The sequence below is a fragment of the Leptopilina boulardi genome, unplaced genomic scaffold, assembly GCF_019393585.1.
Source record: "Leptopilina boulardi isolate dan_hultmark-lab unplaced genomic scaffold, ZJU_Lbou_2.1 LbouV2_30, whole genome shotgun sequence".
NCBI classification, from domain to species: Eukaryota; Metazoa; Arthropoda; class Insecta; order Hymenoptera; family Figitidae; genus Leptopilina; species Leptopilina boulardi.
Genome location: NW_026137863.1, coordinates 2,374,859 through 2,401,520, shown reverse-complemented (window position 1 = coordinate 2,401,520; position 26,662 = coordinate 2,374,859). Strand labels below are relative to the sequence as shown.

The window sequence follows — 26,662 nt, the reverse complement described above, 5'->3', positions numbered from 1 at the left end:
ACTAACCAGTATTGTCCAAACTGTTACGCCAACTTTATATATTCACTTTTGTTAGCAGCAATAGGTTAACGTTCTCTTTGCTGTAGTAATACTTGTGATTTCATCAGGGGTTGGAATTTGATTTTAAAACGCCGAATTTTTATTTATCCGAAATTTTACTTGTCCGAATTTTGAATTGACAGAATTTTTAATGCTCCGAATTTTCATTTATCCGAATTTTGAATGGGCAGAATTTTTAAGGCGCCGAAGTTTCATTTATCCGAAATTATGTTTGTCCGAATTTTGAATTAAAAAAATTTTTAAGGCGACTAATTTTCATTTATCCTAAATTTTATTTGTCCGAATTTTTATTTATCCGAATTTTTATATGTCCGAAATTTTGAATTGACAGAATTTTTAAGGCGCCGAATTTTCATATGTCCGAATTTTGAATTGACAGAATTTTTAAGGCGCCGAATTTTCATTTATCCGAAATTTTGAATTGACAGAATTTTTAAGGCGCCGAATTTTCATTTATCCAAAATTTTGTTTGTCCGAATTTTTGAATTAAAAAAATTTTTAAGGCGCCGAATTTTCATTTATCCTAAATTTTATTTGTTCGAATTTTTATTTCTCCGAATTTTTATATGTCCGAAATTTTGAATTGACAGAATTTTTAAGGCGCCGAATTTTCATATGTCCGAATTTTGAATTGACAGAATTTTTAAGGCGCCAAATTTTCATTTATCGGAAATTTTGTTTGACCGAATTTTGAATTAAAAAAATTTTTAAGGCGCCGAATTTTCATTTATCCGAAATTTTATTTGTCAGAATTTTAAATTGACAGAATTTTTAAGGCGCCGAATTTTCATTTATCCGAAATTTTGTTTGTCCGAATTTTGAATTAACAAAATTTTTAAGGCGCCGAAATTTTATTTGTCCGAATTTTGAATTGACAGAATTTTTGTGGCGCCAAATTTTCATTTATCCAAAATTACAAATGTCCAAACAAACAATGGACAGAAAAATTGCGTCGAGAAATCTTTTTGTCAATTGTTTATTCTGACATTTGTAATTTCGGATAAATAAAAATTCGGCGTCTTAAATATTGTATCAATTAAAATTTCGGACAAATAAAAATTCGGTAAATTGGAATTTCGGTCATTTAAAAATTCAAATCACATAAAATTCGATTGAATGAGAATTTTTTTTTTCAAAAATTAAAATTCGCTTAAACTAAAATAATGATAAATAATAATTTAATAAAAATTAGCAAGAGTATATATAAAAAAAAAAATTACGAAAAAAAAGGAGAGAATTAAGAAATAAAATATGTACTGAAAATTCTAAGAAACTTTTTTTTTCGTTTAAATTTCCTTGAATGCACTTGTTCTATATATTTTACAATCACAAGTGTCAAGTGAATCATGTGAACGTTTTTTCAAGTCAAGGATAAATAAGTGCAAGATAATCAGAAAATTGATCATTTTTCTCGTTAATTTTATTCAATTGTTTAGCCTTCTAAAAATTGTTAGCAATTTTTATTTTTTTTCCAAAAATCCTATTAATTTCTATTTGATAAAACCTTTTTGAATATTATATATTTTATTATAATATTCATTTTATTTAATAATTTTTTATAATAAATATAAATTTACATTTGTTTACGATTTTATTATTATTATTATTATTTTTATTATTTTATTTATTATTTATTATATTAAAAAATATAATAAATATAATATAACTCTGTATAAATTTAGAGAATAGATTTGAAACTGGAGATTTGATTCTAATATATATGTATATATAATCGTGCTGAATTAAATTGCTATTAATTACGCCTATGTATAAAGGTAAAAGCGTATCTAACTCGACGCCTAGATATACTTTGAATGTAATGAATAAGTATTACGAACAATTACGTAATATATCCGCGCTCGCGTTCGCGAAACGAAATCGATTTTAATTAAATTAACTCTCGTAGCCTTTCTAGTTTTAAAGACATTGCGCATTGTGTGTGTGTTTTCATGTTTAAATTTATACTTGTTTTATGGTTGTTTTTTTCATTTTATTTATTTTTTTTTTACTTTGGATTATTCTAAGAGAAGTAAAAATCCCCTTAAAATGGAAATAAAAATAAAAGTGTTTTTTTCTTTTTTTCACCGAGGAGAAAAGAATTTTTCTTATATATATATATATATATATATTCTATTTCAAAGAGTTTAAGTAAACAGCGATTTTACACCGTCACTTTTACTTGGGTGTAAAAAACCAAAGTTCCTCGAGTGAAATAAAATTTAATAAATTGAGTCATCCTATATATATATATATAAAGGTTGGCCTTTTCTTTGACATTTATTTTTTTTTAACACCTTGGTAGTTTTTTTTTTACATATGATTCCTTTTTTTATTATCTTATATTAGAATTTAGTGCCACTGATAATAAAAAGTAAATTAAAATTTTATTTAAAAATTGGCAGATTTTTTTTTTCTATAATTTTTTATATCACAAAAAATTATATTCTTAATTTAAGAATATTTTCTTGGCGTCTTTTTAACAAAAAAAAAAAAAAAATAATAAATAAATCTTCGCTTGGAACATGGATAAATTTCTCTAGAATAGCGAAAACTTTCGTTGTTTTAGGAAAATATTTTGCTGTTCTTGATAAAAAAAAAAATTTTCACATGAAGAATATTATTATTCTAATTTTAAGAATATAAAATACATGCGGCAAATATTCTTACCCACTTGGAAAGATTTCCCGGAAAGTGCACCCTTGGAGGTTCTATCAGAATTCCGCCGGAACTTCCAACGTAATTCCGCTGGAGTTCCAAAGAATTTCCGATGGGATTCCGACGGAATTCCAACGGAATTAGGGCTCTAAAAATTTTGAAAAAATTAATCGGAATTCCGTCAGAATTCTGCCGGAACTCCGTCGGAATCCCATTGGAAATTCCCGCCGGAACTTCCAACGTAATTCCATCGGAGTTCCAAAGAATTTCCGATGGGATTCCGACGGCGTTCCGGCGGAATTCTGACGGAATTCCGATTAATTTTTTTTTTAAATTTTTAGAGTCCTAATTCCGTCGGAATCCCATCGGAAATTCTTTGGAACTCGGACGGAATTACTTTGGAAGTTTCGGCGGAATTCTGATAGAACCTCCAAGGGGGTATTTTCCGGGTAATCTTTCAAAGTGGGTTAAATAGGCGGCAATATTTTTTTAGAATAGAATTTTTTCAGTTTTTTTTTTTTGTTTGGGAAAATAAAATACAAACAATTTGTTTTCGCGATGAGTTGAATTGAATTTATGTGTTGAAAAGTAATTTTCTCAAAAACTGCATTTGACTTGCGGACCGCAATAATACATTGAACGCGCAGTTATAAAAGTTTTCTTCTTCGAAATTCGACTGCATGGGGGGGGGGAGGAGAGCACAAAGTCCAAGTGCTGAGAATATAAAATTACACACACGGGCGAACGATCGACAAAAACCAATCGTTGAATTCGAAGCGAATACGTGCATTTTTGGTATAATGGCCTATCATCTGGCGTAAATGCTTATCTGATTATCTAAAGTTAAAATTTCTCTTACATATACATATATATATATATACGAATTTTACATAAGAGAGGTTGTTTCCCGTGTATGAGTCGCATGTAGGTTGACCACAATTACCGCAAAACGTTTTCAGCTCTCTTCATGTTAAGTATATATATATAACTGCATTCATACTCACGAACTGAGAAGATACTTACGTTTTGCTATTTTCACCCCAAAAGCCTCTTTAATAGCTCTCAATTCTGTCTTCGCTACTAATTAAGCCCTTACGAAACATCCTCTCTCTCTCTCTCTCTCTCTCTCTCTCTCTCTTTCTCTCTCTTCTTGCCGAATTATATAATTTTCCCAGTTGAAATTGTCGCTTACAACGAAAATCGTCTCGAAATATTCTTGGTTCATTTTTGTGCTTAAAAGATATATATAAGCTAAATATGTTCGCCAACGAAAATAATTTAGTCTTCAAAATTAAAAATAAGTAAATATAAATTTTAATTACATTTAATTTTTGTGAAAAGTAATTCTTGGAATTTAATTGAATTTTTTAAATTTAGATTATTTTTAAATTATCGCGGAAAAAAAATTTTCACATTGAAATAGCGATTAGTTTTACTGGATTAGCGAAATGTTTCACTAAATTTTTTTTTTTTTGCTATTCTAGAGAAACATATTGTTGTTTCAAATAAAAATTTTTTTTGTATAAAGAATACAGTGAAAAAAAATGTATTTGATTCAAATAATCGATTACTTGAGTATTATCAAATAAATATTTACTTGAAACAAATATATTTTTATTTTAATTAAATAAATTGCATTTCAATCATAAATACATAAATAAATAAATACCATTTATTTGATACAAATAAATATTTATTTGAATTAAATAAATTGTATTTGGACCAATAATCTCTGTATTTGAAATAAATAGCATTAATTTGATACAGATAAATATTTATTTGATACAAATAAATATTTATTTGATACAAATAAATATTTATTTGATACAGATAAATACTTATTTGTATCAAATAAATATTTATTTGAATTAAATAAATTGTATTTGAACCAATAATCTCTGTATTTGAAATAAATACCACTAATTTGATATAGATAAATATTTATTTGATACAAATAAATTCAGTAGTCCAGTGAAATCGATTATTTTAATTTTTTTTCCAATTTAATTTTTTACCTAATTTAGATTTAGAGAGTATTCTTGATTTAAAAATAATTTTTTTGTCCGTTGCATGAAATTTAAAAAATAAAATAATATATTTCTATTAATATTATAATAATATATTTTTATTGGTATAATAATATTAATATATTATACTAAAATTATATATATAATAATTAAAATAAATAATTCAGTTAATTGTTTAGTAACTAAATTTTATTGCTTATACAGAACCACATTAATAGTTTTATTCTTTTTTCTTTGTTTCAGGTAAATATCTCTTAAGGGTATATATATGTATACACACACATGGAAGTTTATATTGCGCAGAGATCCATTTAAAAAAAAAAAAAAAAAGTGGACCATAAAGAAGAGCTCTTACGTGGTAAATTTGTTATACAATTATGCATATTTCTCGCTGATTTCCCTTGGGTTTATATTTCCTATGAATTAACGCCTCAGAAATGTAAAATAAAAGTGTGGAATTTCATCCAAATATCTGCACATGGTTTTTTTTTCAAAATTCACACACAGTTAAGAAATGAATTTTTTTTAAAAAAATATTTCAATTTATATGAAATTAATTCACAATAATTTTTAAATAATAATTCGATATTATTAAAGAATTAAATTACACTAAAAAAAAAAAATTTATTTGATTTAAATACTCGATTACTTGACTATTATCAAATAAATATTTACTGGAACCAAATAATTTTTATTTGAATTAAGTAAATTTATAATTTTTTTGTATTTTAAACTAATATCATACTAATTGGTAATATGATAATTTGTAATTAATTGGTAATTAAACAATAATTATTTGATATAACTAAATATTTATTTGATACAAATAATTATTTATTTAATACAAATAAATATTTATTTGATACAAATAATTAATTATTTCATACAAATAATTATTTATTTAATAATACTCAAGTATTCGAGTATTTGAATCAAATAAATTTTTTTGTTCAGTGTATATACGTATTAATATCAAGAAAGTGGAATTAAAAATTTATTTTTGAAAAATGAAGAGAGTGATCAATTGAAAAGTGATAAACTGATTAGTTTTCCCTCTCTCTCTCACACACACACACAGACTCTCTCTCTGATTCTCTCTTTATGGTGGTCAATTTCGATTGATTGGGGATTAACGAAGCATTCAGTTGCGAAAGCTCATGAACAAATCAACTGAATCAGAGAGCTTTCGATACATGTAGATGCATTATAACTTGTTGAAATATAACCTGCATTAAACTCCTGCTCTCTCGAAATTCACATTTTTGGTTTTAATTTTAAACAATGTCTCCATCACTATATGGAATTTCAAATTTTATCAATTTTATTTGCTGCCCCGCAATATAAACTCATTTTTTTAATTAAAAAAAAAAATCGTTTAGAAAATAATTTAATTTTTTAAGGCTTTTTTTCTGAATTTATGAAAATGTTTTTTTTGGTTTTATTACCAGTTTTAAAATTTAAGTTCGTATTATTTTTTTTTTTGTTTTATTTTTAAACATTATTGTAGGGCGAATGTTGTAGGAAAGAATAAGTTTGATTGAAAAGTTGTTCTATTCCAGGAAAATGTAAGGTGAATTCGTTTCGAGAAATTATAGAGGGGAAACAGTCACGTTACAGGTTAAATTAAAGTAGACAAGGCGTCTGACACAATGAAAATATATATATATCTTCCTATATTACAAAAAGATATCGCCGCCGCCGCCGCTGTTTCAAGAATTCTTGACCTAGGAGGGGGGAGTCCCCCCTTCTAAATTTTGAGGTTATGTTCGTTTCAAGGCTCTGAATTTAGCCGCAAGTCCGCCTCCCTCCTCTCATTTCCCCTCCTCCGTCAAAAATGACCTAAATTTTGAGGTTATGTTCGTTTCAAGGGTCTGAATATAGCCGCAAGTCCTTCCCCCTTCCCTCATCTCTCTCTGTATTTCCCGCCAAAAATAGGGGGGTTGGCGCGCGAAGCGCGCAGGGGGGCATAGCCCCTCTAGTATATATATATATATATATATATATATATATACACCGAGAGTATAAAATTTGAAAGACTTGGAAAAATTTTTATTTTCAAGTAACAAAAGAAATTTTTTTTTTTTCTTAGAAATATTGAATTTTCTACTGACGTGACAAGTTTATTTTATTTTCAAAAATGTGTAATATTTGAGATAAATTTTTCAATTTGTCTGACTGTAACTTTGTTTTACTACTTGTATATATACAAATTTATGTCTTGTCTGACTGAAACTATTTTTACTACTGGCAAATTGGGGGAAAAATTTTTTTAAGAACCTCTCTGATTGTAACTGTATTTTACTACTTATTCAAAAATTTCTGCTTTGTCTGACTAAAACAAATTTTTTCTACTGGCAAATTGTAAAAAAAAATCGAAGAACCTGTCTGACTGTAACTGTGTTTTACTACTTTTTTTTAAAAATTTCAATCTTGTCTGACTAAAACTATTTTTACTACTAAAAAATTATTTTAAAAATTATAAAGTACTTATCTGACTGCAACTGTGTCTGACTACTTATATAAAAATTTATTTCTTGTCTGACTAAAACTATTTTTACTACTGAAAAATTATTTTAAAAATTATAATGTACTTGTCTGACTGTAACTGTGTCTGACTACTTATATAAAAATTTATATCTTGTCTGACTGAAACTATTTTTACTACTGGAAAATTATTTTTAAAATTAAAAATAACTTGTCTGACTACAATTGTTTTTTACTACTTATATAAAAATTACGAATATTTTTTTTTTATTCTGTCTGACTCAAACTATATTTTACCTACTGATTATTTGTTAGAAATTTTAATAGACCAAATAAAAAAAGCGAAGAATTTAATTGTCTGACAAAATTGTGTTTTACTACTAAAAAAAGATGACAATTTTAAATACTGACTGACTAAAAAATTTTTGCCTAACTGTAACTGTCTTTTTTAACTTGTATAAAAATACCACTTTGTCTGACTAAAACTATTTGTTACTACTGAAAAATTTTGTAAGAAATTTAGAGAGCTTGTCTGACTGCAACTGTCTTTTACCACTTACATCAAGATTATTTTTTTTAATTTTTTAACCTAAACTTATTTTTTTATTTTTGTTTAACCTAAACTTATTTTGTTATTTTTTGTCTGACATAAACTTATTTTTACTACTTAAAAAATTACAAGAAATGTGTCGTATATATATTTTTTTTATTCTTTTAAGTCCTATACGTGTCGTGAATTTTTTTTATATATAATAATCATCCTTTTTCACGCAACTAAGGTCGATTTAAAATCAGATTCCACCGCCGCCGTATTGTTTCGTTGCCGGTGAAAAATATTAGGTCTGTCACGTGGCATGGGACAAATCACTTGCTATACTTTACCCGCTGTTACTTTCAGCCTCTCTCTCTCTCTCTCTCTCCCTCTCGCTAGTAGTATAGTCTGGAACCGAGGCATATCCCGGAAAAGTTGTTATCGCACCCGGCAATTTATAACCGAGGCTGCAACATATGCTTTTACCGCTTCTTCATCGGCAACTGCAAAGTTTATCTCACACCATGTTTCCATGTTTCGTTATGCATTATATACTAAATAACGCAGTTTTCAATTCAACTTGTCGTCAATATGTAAATTAATTAATTAACACCTGCGCTTAATTATATAAAAAAACAAAACTGCTTTCATTTTAGTTATATATTTTTTTTCAGTAGCTTACAAAAATTTAAAATTGGTTTTACAACCTTTAAAATTTGTTTTACAACCTTTAAGTTTGTTGTATACAACCTTATTTTTCATATACAAAGTTGTGTAAAATAATTATTTTATTTACATCCTTAAGAATTAAGGGTTACGACCTTAAAATTTGTTTTCGAACCTTTAAAGTTATTTTACCACCTATAAAGTTGTAAAATCATTAAAGGTTATATTACAGCTTTAGAATTAATTTTACATTCTTTGAAGTTATTTTACAACCTTAAAGTTTGGTTTACAGGTCCAAAGTTAGTTTTAAAACCTCCGTGTTTTGTTTTACAACCTTATTGAAGGTTATTTTACATTTCTAAAGATTGTATTATTTCTCTCAAAATTATTTTACAACCTAAAAAAATTACCTTTAAATATTTATAATTTTTTTCTAGAACCTTCGAATTTGTTTTACAACCTTAAAATTGTCTTTAAATATTTATATTTTTTTTCTAGAACCTTCGAATTTGTTTTACAACCTTAAAATTGGCTTTAAATATTTATATTTTTTTTCTAGAACCTTCGAATTTGTTTTACAACTTTAAAATTGGCTTTAAATATTTATAATTTTTTTCTAGAACCTTTCGAATTTGTTTTACAACCTTAAAGTTTGTTTACAACTTTATTGAAGGTTATTTTACATTCCTAAAGGTTGTATTACTTCTCTCAAACTTATTTTATAACCTTAAAATTGGCTTTAAATATTTATAATTTTTTCTAGAACCTTTCGAATTTGTTTTACAACCTTAAGTTTGTTTACAACTTTATTGAAGGTTATTTTACATTCCTAAAGGTTGTATTACTTTTCTGAAACTTATTTTACAACCTTAAAATTGGCTTTAAATATTTATAATTTTTTTCTACAGAACTTTCGAATTTGTTTTACAACCTTAAAGTTTGTTTACAACTTTATTGAAGGTTATTTTACATTCCTAAAGGTTGTATTACTTCCCTGAAACATATTTTACAAATTTAAAGTTTGTTTTACATTTCTAAATTCTGTTCTAAAACCTTTAAGTTTGTTTTACAACCTTATTAACCTTATTTTACATTCCTAAGGTTTTTTTACATATTTAACATTTGTTCTACAACCTTAAATTTTATTTTACATTCCTAATGTTTGTTTTATAACCTTACAAAATACTTTACAACCTTGAAGGTAATTTAACATTTGTCCTACAACCTTGAAGAATGTTTTACAGTCTTATAGTTTATTTTACAACCTTATTAAAAAAATTTACAACCTTGGAGGTTATTTTTACAACCTTGAAGATTATTTTTACAACCTTAAATGTTATTCTAAAATCTAAATTTATTTTAGAACCTACAAAGTTGTTTTTACAACCTTAAATTTTATTTTACAACCTTAAATTTTATTTTACAACCTTAAAATTTATTTTACAACCTTAAAATTTATTTTACAACCTTGAAATTTATTTTACATCCTTGTTAAAAAAAACGAAAGAAAATTTTTGTTTATTCCACATTTTTCTAATTTAATTAAACTAAAAGCAAAATAAATGCTTTTATTAAACTTAAAATTGTAAAAGTCGTGAATTCTCAATATGGTTTGAGAAAAGTTTAATAACATACAGATATATACAGTGATGCAAAATAATAATAAATAAAAAAAAAAAAAAGAATGGCACTGCGGAAAAGGATAGAAAAGAAGTTTTCACTTCGGCCAGAAAGCAAATGTATTCCAGGCGGCTGTGACAAGCCATAAACAAGGTGTACGAACAAGAATTTTTCCCAGCCAAGGCTCAAGAGCTTTCGATGGCGCACGACTTGTCTTTCCCGAGACTCCCCCAACATCACTCTTTCTCTTTTTCTCTTTCTCTTTCTCTCTCTCTCTCTGTATTCTACAAGACGAAAAAAGTAAAAAAAAAAAAAAAAAAGTAAAAACAAAACAACAGTAAAAAAAAGAAAGGAAACCTAGGAGAAAAATCTAAAGCTGGAAAATGGAATAAGTTTTGTTATTAAATTGTTATTACCGCGAGTTTTTGAATCGAATCCCTGACATATTGTTTGACGGGAATTGAGAATCTGTTGTAAAGAGGACAAAAAAAAATAATATTCACGATTTCGAATCGTAATAAGAAAGTACATTATTTAATTTTTTTTTTGTAGTTTCTGTCTGTCCTGTTTCTGATTTTTTTTGCTTTTATAATTTTTGTTACTTTTTCTATTGTTGTCGTTACTTTTTGTATTATTTTTTACTATTTCTGTATTTTTATTTTTTATTTTTTATTATTTATATAATTTATTATATTGTAATGTTTTTTATTTGTTTTTTTTGTATTTTTTCTGTATTGACTTTTATTATTATTTGCTTTTTTATTATTTTTCTATTTTTTATTTCTTGGAAAAAAAATTTATTTAGAACAGCGATATGTTTCTCTAGAATAGCGAAAACTTTCACTGTTTTAAATGAAACATATCGCTGTTTCAGGTAAAGGTTTTTTTTCCGTGTATTTTTTGTATTGTTTTTTTTTCCTGTATTGGTTTTTTTTATTTTTGTATTCTTTATTATTATTTCTGTATATTTTTTTATTATTTTTGTGTTTTTTTTTTTAAATTATTTTTGTATTATTTTTTTTTCTATTGTTCTTTATTATTTTTCCTTTAGTTCGCGTATATTTTTTTATTTTTTCAATTTTTTCTATATTTGATTTTGTATTTTTTTTTCATAAACAAATAATTTTTCTATTTTATTCGAGTACTTTTTTCTCCTCCTTTTTCCATTCTTTTTTTTTTCGTTCACCAAAAGTCGATACTCGAGTCCTAAACCACGACGACCTTAAAGACACGGTATTGTTCTCATCGCCTGTAAATGTCTTGGATTCGCTTCACCACTTTGCCATCATCCTTCTATCTCTCTCTTCGCTTGTCTTAGAAGATACTTTTTATTAGTTTCTCGAAGAGGTGGTTGAATGACCATTCAGCTTTTGCACTATAGTTTTAAGAGTTTTTCCCTTGTCCCTACTATCATCATCATCATCATCATCATCATCATCATCATTATATATTTTTTTCTTTATCGATCAATTTCTTGCTCTTTTTTATTTTATTTTTTTTTTTTTACCCAAGATAACATATTGAGTTATGGCCGCAAAACTCACGATGAATTCGCGCCTGGGAAAGAGAAATCGATAAAAAGTGTAGTAGTAGTGGACTCGGGCGAAGAAACTATCTTCATTTTTTTTAAATTTCAATCTACATACGCAATATCTCGTCTATTTTCCACTCATGTGTGTGTGTGTTGAAAACTTGGTTTTCTTCGTGAGCAAAACAAAAAAAGGAAAAAAAAACTAGGTACTTTAAAAGTGTGAAAAATTTTACATTTATTCGAGGCATACGAATTTTCTTCTAAATTTACCATATCTTTTTTTTTATTTCACCAAATTCTTATTTTTGACCCAATATTTATGTTAACTGCATTTTTTATTTTATTTATTTATTTATTACTAATTAATTTATTTTTATTTATTTTTTATTTATTTTTTATTTATTTTTTCTATTTTTTATTTAGCCTTATTGCTATTTGTCACAATTCTTTATTAGTCTAGTTTTTTCTGTTTCTTATTTGGCCTAATCTCTATTTAAGTTTAATTCTTACGTGGCATAATATTCTTGCTTAACACAATTCGTTTTTATTTTTTATTTTAAGCTTTGAAAGAAAAAATATTTTATAATTTTATTTATGCTTAATTTATGTATTTAAACTCAATGTAATTTATTGGCTAAATAATTTTTAGCTATTAATTTATTGGCTAAATAATTTTTAGCTGTTAATTTATTGGCTAAATAATTTTTAGCTATTAATTTATTGGCTAAATAATTTTTAGCTATTAATTTATTGGCTATAAATAATTTTTAGCTATTAATTTATTGGCTAAATAATTTTTAGCTTTTAATTTATTGTATAAATAATTTTCATATCAGAAACAATTGGAATTAGGATAAATAAAAAATTATGCCACATAAGAATTAAAAAAAAATATTAGGCCAAATAAGAATTAGATTAAATGTAAATTAGGTCAATATTTAATAATCAGGTTAAATAAAGATTAGGCCAAATAAAAATTAGGCTCTAGTAGAATGATGGCTTAATAAAAAAAATTAATTCATTCATAAATAATTAATTACTATAAATAAATAAATTATTAATATTTATTTTTTAATTCTGAATTAGGTTATTTTTATAATTTTTTTCTTTTTTTTAAAAAAAAAAAAAAAAAAAGAATAATTAAAGAAAAAAATCGTAAATTGAAATTATACAAATATTGTCAGAGCAATTCATATCAATTTGCTGAGTTTGCAGAGTGAAAAAGAGTGAGGGAGAGAGAGAGGAGAGTATCGGTAATAACATTGCATGTTCTCGTGCCAGGACATTGTGTCATGAGAGAGAGAGGCATTTTTTTTTTCTTTTTCTTTCTTTTCTTCCTTTTTTTTAATAATAAATCTTGGAAATACTGTTCACCCAGATTAGCACAAAGATGCATGGCATCTGGCACGAGATGCAGGTCAGGATGGTTTCCCGGTTTCAGCAATACAATACGAGGCTTGTCACCATTGTCTAACTGATAAACGGTACCACGATAAAACAGAGAACTATTTCGCTTTCTCTCTCTCTCTCTCTCCCTCTGCAAATTTTGAGAGGGTCTTGTTCATATTTTAGCGAGAACTCGTTCACAATTTATTTCGCAGTTTTTTTTTTTTTTTTTTAAGTTTTCTTCTCGAGTTTTTTTTTTACATTTTTTTATTCTTTTTCTTCTTCTTTAGTAATAATAAAATACTTTTCTAATTCCAAGTTTTTTTTTGTCCTTAAAAAAAAAAAAAAATTATTTTTACATCTGTTTTATTTTTTTTTTGTTCCAAGATTGATTTTCCGTTAAGTGAAAATCACTTGTTATCATCGACGTTTCAGTAAATAACCATCGTGGAGTATGCCAATGCGATTTCAATGGTTCTTGACTCATATAACGACCTCGTAACTTCCCTTTGGTTCGCCAATCTCAGCGTCTTTCAATATATCTCAAAAACGAGATTTGAAAATTTATACGAGTCTCGTGCAGGTATTATTATTGTTGCATTCGATGGGAGATGAAGCAAATGTTCACCATCCTCAAATGGGGTGGGTGAGAGAAAGAGAGAGAGAGAGAGAGAGAGAGAGAGAGAGAGAGAGAGAAAAAAAGAGGGCGATAATGAGAAAAACGTGATTCTCGTCTGATGCCCTTCACGACGAATAATAAATTCCCCAAGCACACTGTGATTATAAAATAAAATATGATAAAGTAACGATTTTTCAAATAAGATTCTATTTTTTCTGCCAAAGAAAAAAAAAAATTCATTTTTTTTATACGCGAAAGAAAAAATTTTTTTCCACCATAAAAATACAATTTTACCTAAAATAACTTTTTTTTTTTATTTTTCATTGTAATTAATAATTTTTTTTTGTTAATAATAAATAACTTTATTTACAATAAAAACACAAAAAATTAAAAGGCATTAAATTAAGCTGCAACGCTTATTATTTTAATCCAATTTTGCTTATTTTAATCCATTTTGGTATTAAAATAAGCAAAAATGGATTAAAATAATAAGCGTTGTTGCAGCTTATTTTAATACCTTATAATTTTCTGTGTAAAATAATAAATAATATTATAATAATTTTAATTTCAATAATGAATAATAATTTTAATTTTAACAATGAATGAAAATTTTAATTTTAATAATGAGTAATAATTTTATAATAATAAAATAATTATATTTCTTAATAACAAATAATAATTTTATTATTAATAATAAATAATTTTATTCATATAAAAAAAAAAATTTGATTATTAATTTTTTGTATTTTTTTTTTTTTATTATTTCTGTATTTTTTATTATTTTTGTATTGTTTTTAATTTTTTCAGTTTTGGTTTTTATTATTATTGTATTATTTTTTGTATTTTTTTTTGTATTGTTTTTTTATTATTTTTGTATTTTTTTTATTTTTTATATAGTTTTTTTTTGAATTATTTTTAATTAAAAAATTAAATAAAAAGAACAATTTTATTTTTACATTTTCATAAATAAAAAAAGATGGAGAAAATCTTAAATAGAAATCGCAAAGTTCTTTGACGTTTTTTTTTTTTTAATCTTTCTTGTTTTATTTTTTTTTTTTTTGCCCCCTTTCTTTTTGTCAACGTGTCAAGTTAGGTACAAAAAAAAAAAACACTGCTTTAATGTCAAGCGTTTGCGACAATTTTTACGTGTTTATCTGTCGCGTGTTTCATTTTTTTTTCTCGAGTGTATATAAACCATGACGGATGTTGCACTTGAAAGAGAGACTTCATGAAATAGAGCTGGGGAATTTTGGTATATATATATACCTATATGTGTTTGTGTGAATCCAGTAATCCTAGTCGCGATTTTCGCGGATAGAATTATTTTCTCGTGAACAATAATCGCATGAGACACATGTCACGACCAATATCGTGATTCCGATCGCAAAACGCTATATATATATGAAACAGAACCCTTTTTATCAGAATCACTTACACAAATCTCTCGCATAACGAAACGATAAAATATATATATTATTCCTGATTTATCATTTTTTTTTTTTTTTTAAAAAACATTTATATAAAACTTGTCTCGTTTCACGCACGCCAGTTATACTTTTAATTTACGTACAGATATTTCAATTAAATTTTTATATTTATTATAGCTTTTCACAAATTTTCCCTTTTGATTACAATTTCAATGGAAATACGAAATTTAATTAGAAAAAGGATAATTTATTTTTTATTAATTTTTTTTTTCAAAAGTATTTCAATTTATTTTTATTAATAATTTATTTGGTTCAAATTATTTCAATTTTAATTTATATTCAAATTATTAAAAATTTAATTTATTTTAGTTAAAAAAATTATTTATTTATTTATAATTTTATATTATATTGTATTAATTAATAAATAAGTAAAAGTATTTTTTAATAAAATCACAAACGCAAAAAAATGTTTATCTGGAATAGCGATAAGTTTCTCTGCAATAGCAGAAACTATCGCTTATTTAGTGAAAAATATCTCTAATCTAGGTATAATTTTTTTTTTGCTTGTTATATTAATTTATTTATTAATTTATTTTTGTTTAAATTTCTAATTTAAAAATGCAATTGAAAATTTAATTTTCCCCCCTTTTTGTTTTGTTTTCAATTTTTTTCTTTTTTTTTTTTTATTCATAAAAAATATTTTTTTCTCACATTATTTATTGCTTTGAAATTTATGTGAAATCTATTGTTGGTCGTTTTTATATTTAAGAGAGAGGGGGAGAAAAATGTGAGTGCAGGAGATTAAGAGACGTGAAAATCGAAAAAGGTACTCTTGAAGAAAAAGGTTGTATAAGGTGAAGAGAGAGAGAGGGGGGGGGCAGGGGGAAATAGGGAACGTTTACGTGCGGAAATTAGACCGCGAAGTTCAACAGAGTTTATGACGTTGACGTGGCCGTTGTGTTTACACGAGAAGAGAAAACTGATTTTCTCGCTCAAGCCACTCTTCATTTTATGTTCGCATTATAGATTCTCCGTTGAAAACTAATTAAACCCATATATAGACAACAATTGATTATCAACAGCCAATTTCGCGGGAAAGTACTGGAAAATAATTCCAACTCGTATTTTTTTTTCATTTAACAAAATTTATTTATTTTTTATAATTTTTTTTGTAATTAATAGTAAAAATGAGACTTGGTAAGACCAAATTTATTTTTTATAATTTGTAGTAAAGGCCAGTTTTAGTATGACCAAATTAAATTTTTCCGAATTAGTAGTAAAAGCCAGTTTTGGTAGGACCAAATTTTTTTGTAATTAGTAGTAAAAATGAGTCTTGGTAAGACCAAATTTATTTTTTCTAATTTTTTTTTGTAATTAATAGTAAAAATGAGTCTTGGTAAGACCAAATTTATTTTTTATAATTTTTTTTTGTAATTAATAGTAAAAATGAGTCTTGGTAAGACCAAATTTATTTTTTATAATTTGTAGTAATGGCCAGTTTTGGTAGGACCAAATTTTTTTTGTAATTAGTAGTAAAAGTGAGTCTTAGTAAGACCAAAATTTTTTATAATTAGTAGTGAAGGTCAGTCTTGGTAAGATCACATTTTTTTGTAATTAGTAGTAAAGGTCAGTTTTAGTAAGACCCATTTCAGTTTTTGTAATTAGTAGTAAGGGTTAGTCTTAGTAGGACCAAATTTATTTTTTGAAATTAGTAGTATAGGTCAGTATTAGTAAGACCCAATTTACTTTTTATAATTAATATTGAAGGTCAACCTACTTGGAACAAATATATTTTTTATAATTACTAGTAAAGGTCAGTCTTGGTAAAACCAAATTTATTTTTTGTAATTAGTAGTGGAGGTCACTCTTAGTAAGACCAAATTTATTTTTTATAATTTGTCGTAAAGGCCAGTTTTAATAGGACTAAATTTTTTTTCTAGATAGTAGTAAAAGTGAGTGTTGGTAAGACCAATTTTTTTTATAATTAGTAAGTAAAGGTCAGTCTTGGTAAGACCAAATTTAATTTTTTTTTCTAATTAGTTGTAAAGCCCAGCCTTCGTGAGACGAATTTTTTTTTTATAATTTTAGTGTCAGTAGTAAAAAATATATTTTTTTATTTATTTAAAAAAATATAGAAATTATTTTTTCATTAACTTAATTTTAATTTTTTATTTATAATTAAATACTAAAAAAAAATTAACAAAATTTGCCAAATTAACAAAAATTAACAAAATAGTAAAAAAATTTTTTTTATTAACTTTTTTTAAGGCGATAAACAAAAATCTCAATAATATTAAATGTGAAAAAAAAGTGTGAAATATGAGAAAAATTCATCATATATCGTAATAATAAAACTCTCACTTTCCGTGTAAATGGGATATTTCATGTCGCCCACAAAACACAATTTATTAAACATATATTATTATATCGTGTGCCAAGATGCTACATGTCATATTGAGATGACAGTTTTACAAACTCGCAATATATTTAAAAAAAAAAAATTATTTTTATTCCATCAAGATTAAAAACAATTTGCAATGCATTAATTTTTATATTTATAATAATTATTTATTCGCTGATAAAAAAAAAAAAAGAAAAAGGCTTAAAGACTCTATTCTTATCGCTCGATGTGTTATATAATCCTAGAGGCCTACTTTTTGATTTCTTATATATATATACAGCAGCCAAGCTGTCTTCATTAATATTTTCCTATTTCCAACGGAAGCATTACTATGTTAATTGACATTTAATTAAAACAGTAATTAGCACTCTTTGAGAAAAAAAAAAAAATTGCGTTACGTATTTTCATTCAACCTTATTTCTTCGATTATACAACAATTTGAATACAAATGTCGCTCATTTTTTTTTCTCATAAATATTTATATAAATGTATTAAAAAAAATTAATATTTAATTTAATTTAAAAAAGAATTAAAATTTAATTTCAATTTAAAAAAAAGAATAAAATTATTTAAATATTAAATGTAGATAAATTAAAAAAATATTATTATAATACTTTTTAATATTAATTAGGAAAAAAAAATTTTTGCATCAAAGAATGTATATATATATTAGTTAAATATAATTAATTAAGAATCATTTTATTAGTGAAATAAAAATAACCCTTAATAAATACAATTAAAGTTGGCCTTACAAATTTTTGCAAAGAGGTGTCGTGTAACTGATTCGTATCTTTTTTATTTTTGTAATGTACCTGTCAAACGATAAACCAACATTAAACGAGTCTCGTGCATGAAACAGGTCACATTATATCTGTATTACGATCGGCGAGATAAGTTCCTTTTTTTTTTTTTTTTGATCAATTTACCAACTTTTCTGAACATAAAGCAGGCGCATTAACATTTTTTTTTCCAACTTTAATAACCAAATTTCAAAAAAGTCCTTAAATTAAAAATCTCTATTTTGTGCTTAAAAAAAATTAATCAATTTTGAAATTTTGAAATTATCAAATAATTATTAATTTCTTATTAGTTATTAATTTATTAATAGTTATAAATTTACTAATTAATAACTAATTTCAAAATTATTAATTAAAATAATTATTTATATGAATATATTATTTATTAAATAGTTTTAATATTTGGAATATTAAAAATATTTGGAATCGTTAAAAAAATTATACTCTATTGAATCATAGAAATATATTTTTATCGCTTTAAAAGTGATATATATTTTTTTGGGAATTTTTTTTTCTATTTATCCCGAGTGCATTTTTCAAGTGAACAAAAAAAAAAAATTTTGTCGAATGAAGACGTTCCATTTTCAACGTATATATCTATATATCCTTCATTCTCATTGCAGACACATAAGTATTTCTACACACACAAGTAGTATGGGTGGGGGGGGGGGAGAAAAAAAGCCTTAGAATCTATACGAATGGCTTGGAGTCACGAAACTTTCTTGGAATTAGATTTTATACTCTTGAGAGAGCGAGAACCTAGGACATTCTGATTTTATTTTCGAGTTTCTTTACAGATATCATGAAGCATCTTTACTTAAGTTTTAAAAGATTCCGTTTCACTTTTCACGGAAACACTCAAATTTAATTGTAACTCACTCCCTCAACTGAACTTCAATTCAAAGTTTATTATTTCTTGTATGAAATTTTCTTCATCAAATTATAACAATTTTTTTTATTTATTTTTCTATTTAAAAAAGAAAAAAAATTGTAAAATAGTTTTGTTGATATAAATATAGAAAGAAAAAGGTTTTAAATTTTTTCTAATTTTTGGTTATTTTAGTATTAGTAGTAAAAGGCAGTTTCAGACAGACTGAACATTGGTAATTTAGTAGCACAGGTCGGTCTTAGTACGACCAATTGTTTGTAACTAGTAGTAAAGGTCAGTCAGTGAGGCCAAATTTTTTTTTAGAAGTAGTAGTAAAAGTGAGTCTTGGTAGGACCAAAATTTTTCTAGTAATTAGTAGTACAAGTAAGTCTTGGTAAGACCGAATTTATTTTTTATAATTAGTAGTGAAGGTCAACTTACTAAGAACAAATATATTTTTGTAACTAGTAGTAAAGGTCAATCAGTGTGGCCAAATTTATTTTTTATAATTAGTAGTGAAGGTCAGTCTTGGTAAGACCAAATTTATTTTTTAATTAGTAGTGAAGGTCAGTCTTGGTAAGACCAATTTTTTATAAGTAGTAGTAAAGGTCAGTCTTGGTAAGACCAAATTTTTTTTGTAATTAGTAGTAAATACATGTCCTAGTAAGACAAAATTTAATTTCTTGTAATTTGTAGTAAAGGTCAGTCTTAGTAAGACCAAATTTAATTTTTCTAATTAGTAGTAAAGCCAAGCCTTCGTAAGACCAATTTTTTTTAAATAATTTTAATGTCAGTAGTAAGACCCACTTTTATCTAGACAAAAAGTTTCGAATTCCTCAAAAAAAAAAAAATTATCAGTAGCACTATAATGTTTTAGTCAGACAATTACGTAAATTATTCTTGTTTCTTTTTTTGTTTTTTTTTCAGGAATTCTACTTTTAAAATATCGGATATCATTTTCTCATAAGTTCCCTTTTTTTCTTGTAAAAGAAGACAAAAAAAAAGAACTTTTGCTTATTCTGTGAACCTAATAATGTTAACTTAATTTTCTACTTTCATAAGCTGCGTGCTTCGACACACTTTTGGTTTGAGATAACTCAACTATTGCTTCTCGTTTTAAAAAGCCAATTTTCACCGAAGTGTTTTAAAACTAAAATGAGATTGATTGTCTTCTGACACGACAGAAAAAAAATGAGAGAGAGAGAAAGGGGCAAATAAGCATATTGTGAACGCATTTTAATTTAGTGTACAGACCGATCGTCACTCATGTCCCTCAACGTCCGGTGTGTCTTTTTAAATTAATACAAATTAACCTAATATGTGACCCTCTTTTTCAGTGTCAATGGTCTTTTAAATTTAGCTTCCACTTTAAAAAAATTTTTTTTTTTTTAATTATCATCTTTATTTACGATTTTTTACTTTTTTTTTTAAATAAAAATTTATTTTTTTTATTCAAATAGAGTTTATTTGATTCAAATAAAAAAATTATTCAATTCAAATAAACTGATTATTTGAATAAAATAAATTTTTTTTAATATACTAATTTTTTTCCGTCGATATTAGTTGAGATATAGTGAAATTTTTTTGATATAATTGGTATCAAATATAACGAAATTGATTCGAAAGAAGGAAATAAAGAAAAAAAAGAAAAGAAAAGCGTAGAAACTAATTTTGGAGTTACAATAAGCCTCCACACCACTAATCCCGTGGAGTTACGACCACCATCAGCCGTCATTTATCTGGAGATAATAATGATAGAGCGCCTGTTCATAATTCAGGTCAACGCGTAAATCATTTGATCGTTATAGGAAAATTACCGACATTCAGGTGCTGTTAATCACACACATACAAATATATATATATATATATAAGGAATAATTAGATCCATATTAGTAAATAATCCGCATAAGTTTAGAAAATATAAAAACAAAATCCAGAGATTAAAAAAATTATTATTTTTTTTCCCCCAAAATTCTTTGCGAAATGAAAAAAGATGAAAAATAAAAAAAATGAATCGACTTTTGCTTATCAAGTGATATGGTTTAAAAAAAAAAATTTCGATTCGAGTCAGCAATCCACACACATACACACACACAGTCAAATAATCCACATCCGAGGAAAAGGCACTTTTTCTCATTGGTAGCACAATCTCTCACACAAGAGAGTTTTCACGGCGATTTTCCAACTTAAAGAGAGAGAGAGAAAACTGGACCAGTTTTGCTCTTCGTTTATATATAGATATATATATACTAGAACGAGAATGATTCCCTCGAGAGAGGTGAGATCGTTCCCACCTCATTCACCATTTTCCTGATGCCTGAGACGTATTTACATACGCCATACCTCTGTGTCATCACCATCGAGCTATTTCAAGATTCAACCCTTGAATATCGGAATTCAAAGAAACGCTTTACCTTCTCTCTCTCTATATATATATATATATATATATATATATATATATATATATATAAAGAGGATATCCGATGAAAGAACTCAAAACTTTTTCTTTTTCATTTTTTTATTTTTCATTTCTGATCGGAAACTGTTTTTAAACTATACATGTATTTGTTAAAGCCAAAAAGGAATTGTCATTGAACTTTTATAATTTTTTTTATAAATAGTAACATTTGTCATAGTAACTTTTGCCCTAGTAACTAACTTTTGCCATAGTAACTTTTTTCCTAGTAACTAACTTTTGCCCTAGTAACTTTTGCCATAGTAAATTTTGCCCTAGTAACTAACTGTTTCCATGGTAACTTTTGCCCTAGTAACTAACTTTTGGCATAGTAACTAACTTTTGCCCTAGCAACTTTTTCCCTATTAACTGTTGCCCTAGTAACAAACTGTTTCCATGGTAACTTTTGCCCTAGTAACTAACGTTTGCCCTAGTAACTTTTTCCCTAGTAACTTTAGCCCTAGTAACAAACTGTTTCCATGGTAACTTTTGCCCTAGTAACTAACTTTTGCCCTAGTAACTTTTGCCATAGTAACTTTTGCCATAGTAACTTTTGCCCTAGTAACAAACTTTTGCCCTAGTAACTAACTGTTTCCATAGTAACTTTGCCCATAGAAACTAACTTTCGCCAAAGTAACTTTTGCCATAGTAACTTTTGCCCTAGTAACAAACTGTTTCCATGGTAACTTTTACCCTAGTAACTAACTTTTGCCCTAGTAACTTTTGCCATAGTAACTTTTGCCCTAGTAACAAACTGTTTCCATGGTAACTTTTGCCCTAGTAACTAACTTTTGCCATAGTAACTTTTTCCCTATTAACTAACTTTTGGCATAGTAACTTTTGCCATAGTAACTTTTGCCCTAGTAACTAACTGTTTCCATGGTAACTTTTGCCCTAGTAACTAACTTTTGCCATAGTAACTTTTTCCCTATTAACTAACTTTTGGCATAGTAACTTTTGCCATAATAACTGTTGCCATAGTAACAGTTACCTGAGCAATCGTTTTAATGGCAACCGTTACCATGGCCGTTTTTCCTTAGCAAAATATTCATGTTTTGTTAATGGATTAAATCTCCTGAATTTCTACCAAAAATTAATTATTATTTACGAATAAATATAAATAAATATTACTAATATTGAAATTGTCTGACTAAAATTGGTTTCTACTACTGAAAACTAATAATATACATTCTATTTGCAATTTTATTCCTAAAGGTGTCAAAAAAATTTCATTTCACGTTGATTTTCACTGCAATGGTAATTTTCATTTGCCAAAATAGTTTCATTAGAAAATTTATTTAATTAACAATCGGCTCTCATTATATATATATAGAGAAAGAGAGAGAGAGAGAGAGAAAAAAAATACAAACTCATTATTCACGACTACAAAATACATCTCTGTCGAAAGTTTAATTAGACGGGAACTTTTCGATTCTCTTTGGGAACTTGAGAAATTTTTAGTTAATTAGTCTTCTTCTTCTTCTACTTCTTCGAAACATGGTTTTTAAGTTCCAGAAGAGTCAGTCCACCCCTCCCCTCCTTTTCCTATCCTTTAGACACAGAACGCATCTTGAACAAAGTTATTTGAATGTTTTCTTTTTCGAGTGCACGAGAGTTTCTCATTACTTCCGAGATTCTTTTTTATTTTTTTCAAAAAAAAAAAATATAATATATTTTTTTTGTCTTATGGAATTTTTGAAAATTTCCATATTACAAAAAAAATTATTTTTTTGTATCAAAAGAAATAATTTTTTGATTCAAAGAAACATTTTTCTAAATGTATTATATATATATATATATATATATATATATATATATATATATATATATATATATAAGAAAATATGGATATGTCTTCCGCTATTAATTTAGAATTCAAGTTGAGAAGTAGGTTGGTATTGTGTGCTATAAAGGGGGTGTGGTTGATACAGAGGCTTTGGAACATTGAACTAAATTCTCAGAGATGAGAAGCTTCAGGCGTTGAGATGGTATCCACGTTGCTCTTGTTTGTTATATTACGTCGACTATATATATATCGTAGACCAAAACCCACATTTATATGGAGAGTGAATGATATATAGTTGTCGAAAATTGAAATATGGAACTTTCTTTGAAAACTATTTAAAATACAACTACTGCTTGTAAAATTACAAAAGAAATTATCAATTTTTTATTTTAGCAAAATGAAATTTCATTTTTCTACTCAAAAATTGAATTTAAAAACAAAATTGGTCAATTGGTCAATTAATTGGCATAATTTTTGGTTTTTACTACTGATAATAATATTGTATGAATTTTGTAGGATTTGTCTGACCCACTTGGAAAGATTCCCCGGAAAGTGACCCCTGGAGGTTCTATCGGAATTCCCCCGGAACTTCCAACGTAATTCCGTCAGAATTCCATCGGAGTTCCAAAGAATTTCCGATGGGATTCCGATGGAGTTCCGACGGAATTAGGACTCTAAAAATTTTGGAAATAAAAATTAATCGGAATTCCGTCGGAATCCCATCGGAAATTCTTTGGAACTCCGATGGAATTCCGATGGAATTACGTTGAAAGTTCCGGCGGAATTCTGATAGAACCTCCAGGGGGCACTTTCCGGGGAATTTTTCCAAGTGGGGACTGAAATTGGTTTATATTACTTGAGACAAAAAAAAAATTATGGCTGACTAAAATTGGGGTTTACTACTGATAACAGTATTTAAAAATTTTTTAAGTGTCTGACTAATATCGATTTTTACTATACTGATAACAATATTGTAAAAATTTTGTAGGATTTGTCTGACTGACTTTGGTTTCTACTACTTGAGGCGAAAATTATAAAAAAAAACTATTCTGTCTGACTAAAATTGGTTTTTACTACTTAACTTGAAAATGAATTTTTAGCTGACGTAATATTTTTATTACTCTATACTGATATATTTTTAGAATTTATAGTGTCTGACTAAAATTGTCCTCTACTACTGAAGCGAGAATTAATCGAATTAAAAAAAATTGTCTGACTAAACCTTGTTTTTACTACTCACAACAATGTTGTAACGATTTTACAATTTTTTGTCTTACCAATACTGTCATATACTACTAAATAATTGACGAAATTTTTGTCTGACTAAATCCTGATATTTACTACTAATGCAAAATTTATAAATTTTTCTTTAATTTTAAAAAATACGTTTTGTCTGACTATAACTTTTTTTGTACTACTGATGCAAAAATAAATGTCTGACTTAAACTAACTGCTACTACTGTTTTATTTTCTAATTTTCAATTTTTATTTGACTCAAATTACTAACTGAATAGTTTTCTCTTAAATATTTTTTTTTTTTTTTTGTATAACGTGAATTTTTTCATTTTTGCAAAATAACACATCTCTTTTGCATGTAAATAATTTACATAAAAACTGATTGAATTGACCCTTCTCTTTCTCTGACAAAATAAAATTTCATTTTTAATCAAATTCGCCAATTAATTTTTTTTTTATTGTCAAGATTCGTTTAAAAAAAAAGCAAAAAAAAAAAAAAAAAAATTAAAAGAGTATATATCTTTTGAAGTTTAACAAGATAAAGTTTTTGACGTTAATTAAAGCTCATTAAAGAAAGTCCAGTGCACAAGCTGTACTACACTGAACTAACAAGGTCTGTCGCGCACGAAGTACTGTAATCCTTGCCCGAAGACGAACGGACCCAGTCGCTACAATTAATGTTTTTTCGTTGCCGAGGAAAAAAAAAAGGGAATTTTTTTTCTTCGACCCCCCACTTGTGATAGCACTGTAGGGGGGGGGGTACAAAGAAAGTTATAAAATCCCCTCGAATACTGTGACAAGAAGCTCAACCAGAAACTACTTTCTGTTATTTTCTCTGTTTCATCCAACCATGATAATTAAAAAAAAATAATTTTTAACTTTTTGCATTGCGGGTATTTTTTTTTAATTCACCGTGTTGATGGTCCTATGGTTATATATATATGACAAGAAACTTTTTAACTTTTGTATCCAGAGATTTTTCCTCCTTTGCCCTTCTTAACGGGACGTTGTGCTCATTTCTGACTAAAAAATAGTGAACAATTTATATTCATGAGGATTATTATTATTATTATTATTTTTATTTTTTCTTACTTCTTTTATAAAAGAAAGAATGCATTTTTCATAATTTCCCGCCTCCTTTCTCTCTCTCTCTCTCTCTCTCTCTCTCTCTCTCTCTCTCTCTCTCTCTCTCTCTCTCTCTCTCTCTCTCTCTCTCTCTCTCTCTCTCTCTCTCTCTCTCTCTCTCTCTCTCTCTCTCTCTCTCTCTCTTTTTACACAGTGCACCTGACGCGAGCGATTTATAGATCCCCCTGGGCAGACACGTTTCAGTTTCCAAGAAGAAAGTGCTTTAACGCCTTTTCTGTTTCGAACCAGTTAGAAAACTTTTCAATCCCCTCTTTATATATATATAGAAAATTTTTACAGAATTTTGTTCTAATTGTTATTTTTTTTTAAAGTGATTATTTGCTACTCATAATTTTTTTTTATTTATTATTTTATTCAAATAATATTTTACTATTATCAAATAAATATTTATTTGTATCAAAAATAATTGTTATATTTGAGTCAATTAAATATTAATTATATAAAAAAATAAAAACCATAGTAACTGTTACCATAGTACCTTGCCATAGTAACTTTTGCCCTAGTAACCAAATTTTTCAATAGTAACTTTTGCCCTAGTAACTAACTGTTTCCCTAGTAACTTTTGCCATAGAAACTAACTTTCGCCAAAGTAACTTTTGCCCTTGTAACTAACTGTTTCCATGGTAACTAACTTTTGCCATAGTAACATTTGTCATAGTAACGTTTGCTCTAGTAACTAACTTCTGCCATAGTAACTTTTGCTATAGTAACTTTCGCCAAAGTAACTTTTGCCATAGTAACTTTTGCCCTAGTAACTTTTGCCCTAGTAACTTTGTCCATAGTAACTGTTGCCAAAGTAACTTTTGCCCTAGTAACTAACTGTTTCCCTAGTAACTTTTGCCCTAGTAACTAACTGTTTTCCTAGTAACTTTTGCCATAGAAACTAACTTTCGCCATAGTAACTTTTGCCCTAGTAACTAACTGTTGCCATAGTAACTTTTGCCCTAGTAACTAACTGTTGCCATA

At 26.6% G+C, this 26,662-nt stretch overlaps 1 protein-coding gene and 1 long non-coding RNA gene across 6 annotated transcripts in view; both read left to right on the top strand.

The window, feature by feature from the left end:
* Positions 1-26,662, top strand: part of LOC127282451 (fasciclin-3) — a 323,057-nt gene that overhangs the window by 153,846 nt on the left and 142,549 nt on the right. The gene's annotated exons all lie outside the window — the stretch shown is intronic.
* The window catches only part of LOC127282453 (uncharacterized), a 202,255-nt gene that overhangs the window by 78,457 nt on the left and 97,136 nt on the right, over positions 1-26,662 (top strand). Inside the window, exon 3 of the long non-coding RNA XR_007843205.1 lies at positions 4,986-5,100. This is a non-coding gene — a long non-coding RNA (uncharacterized LOC127282453). The remainder of the gene's footprint in view (positions 1-4,985; positions 5,101-26,662) is intronic.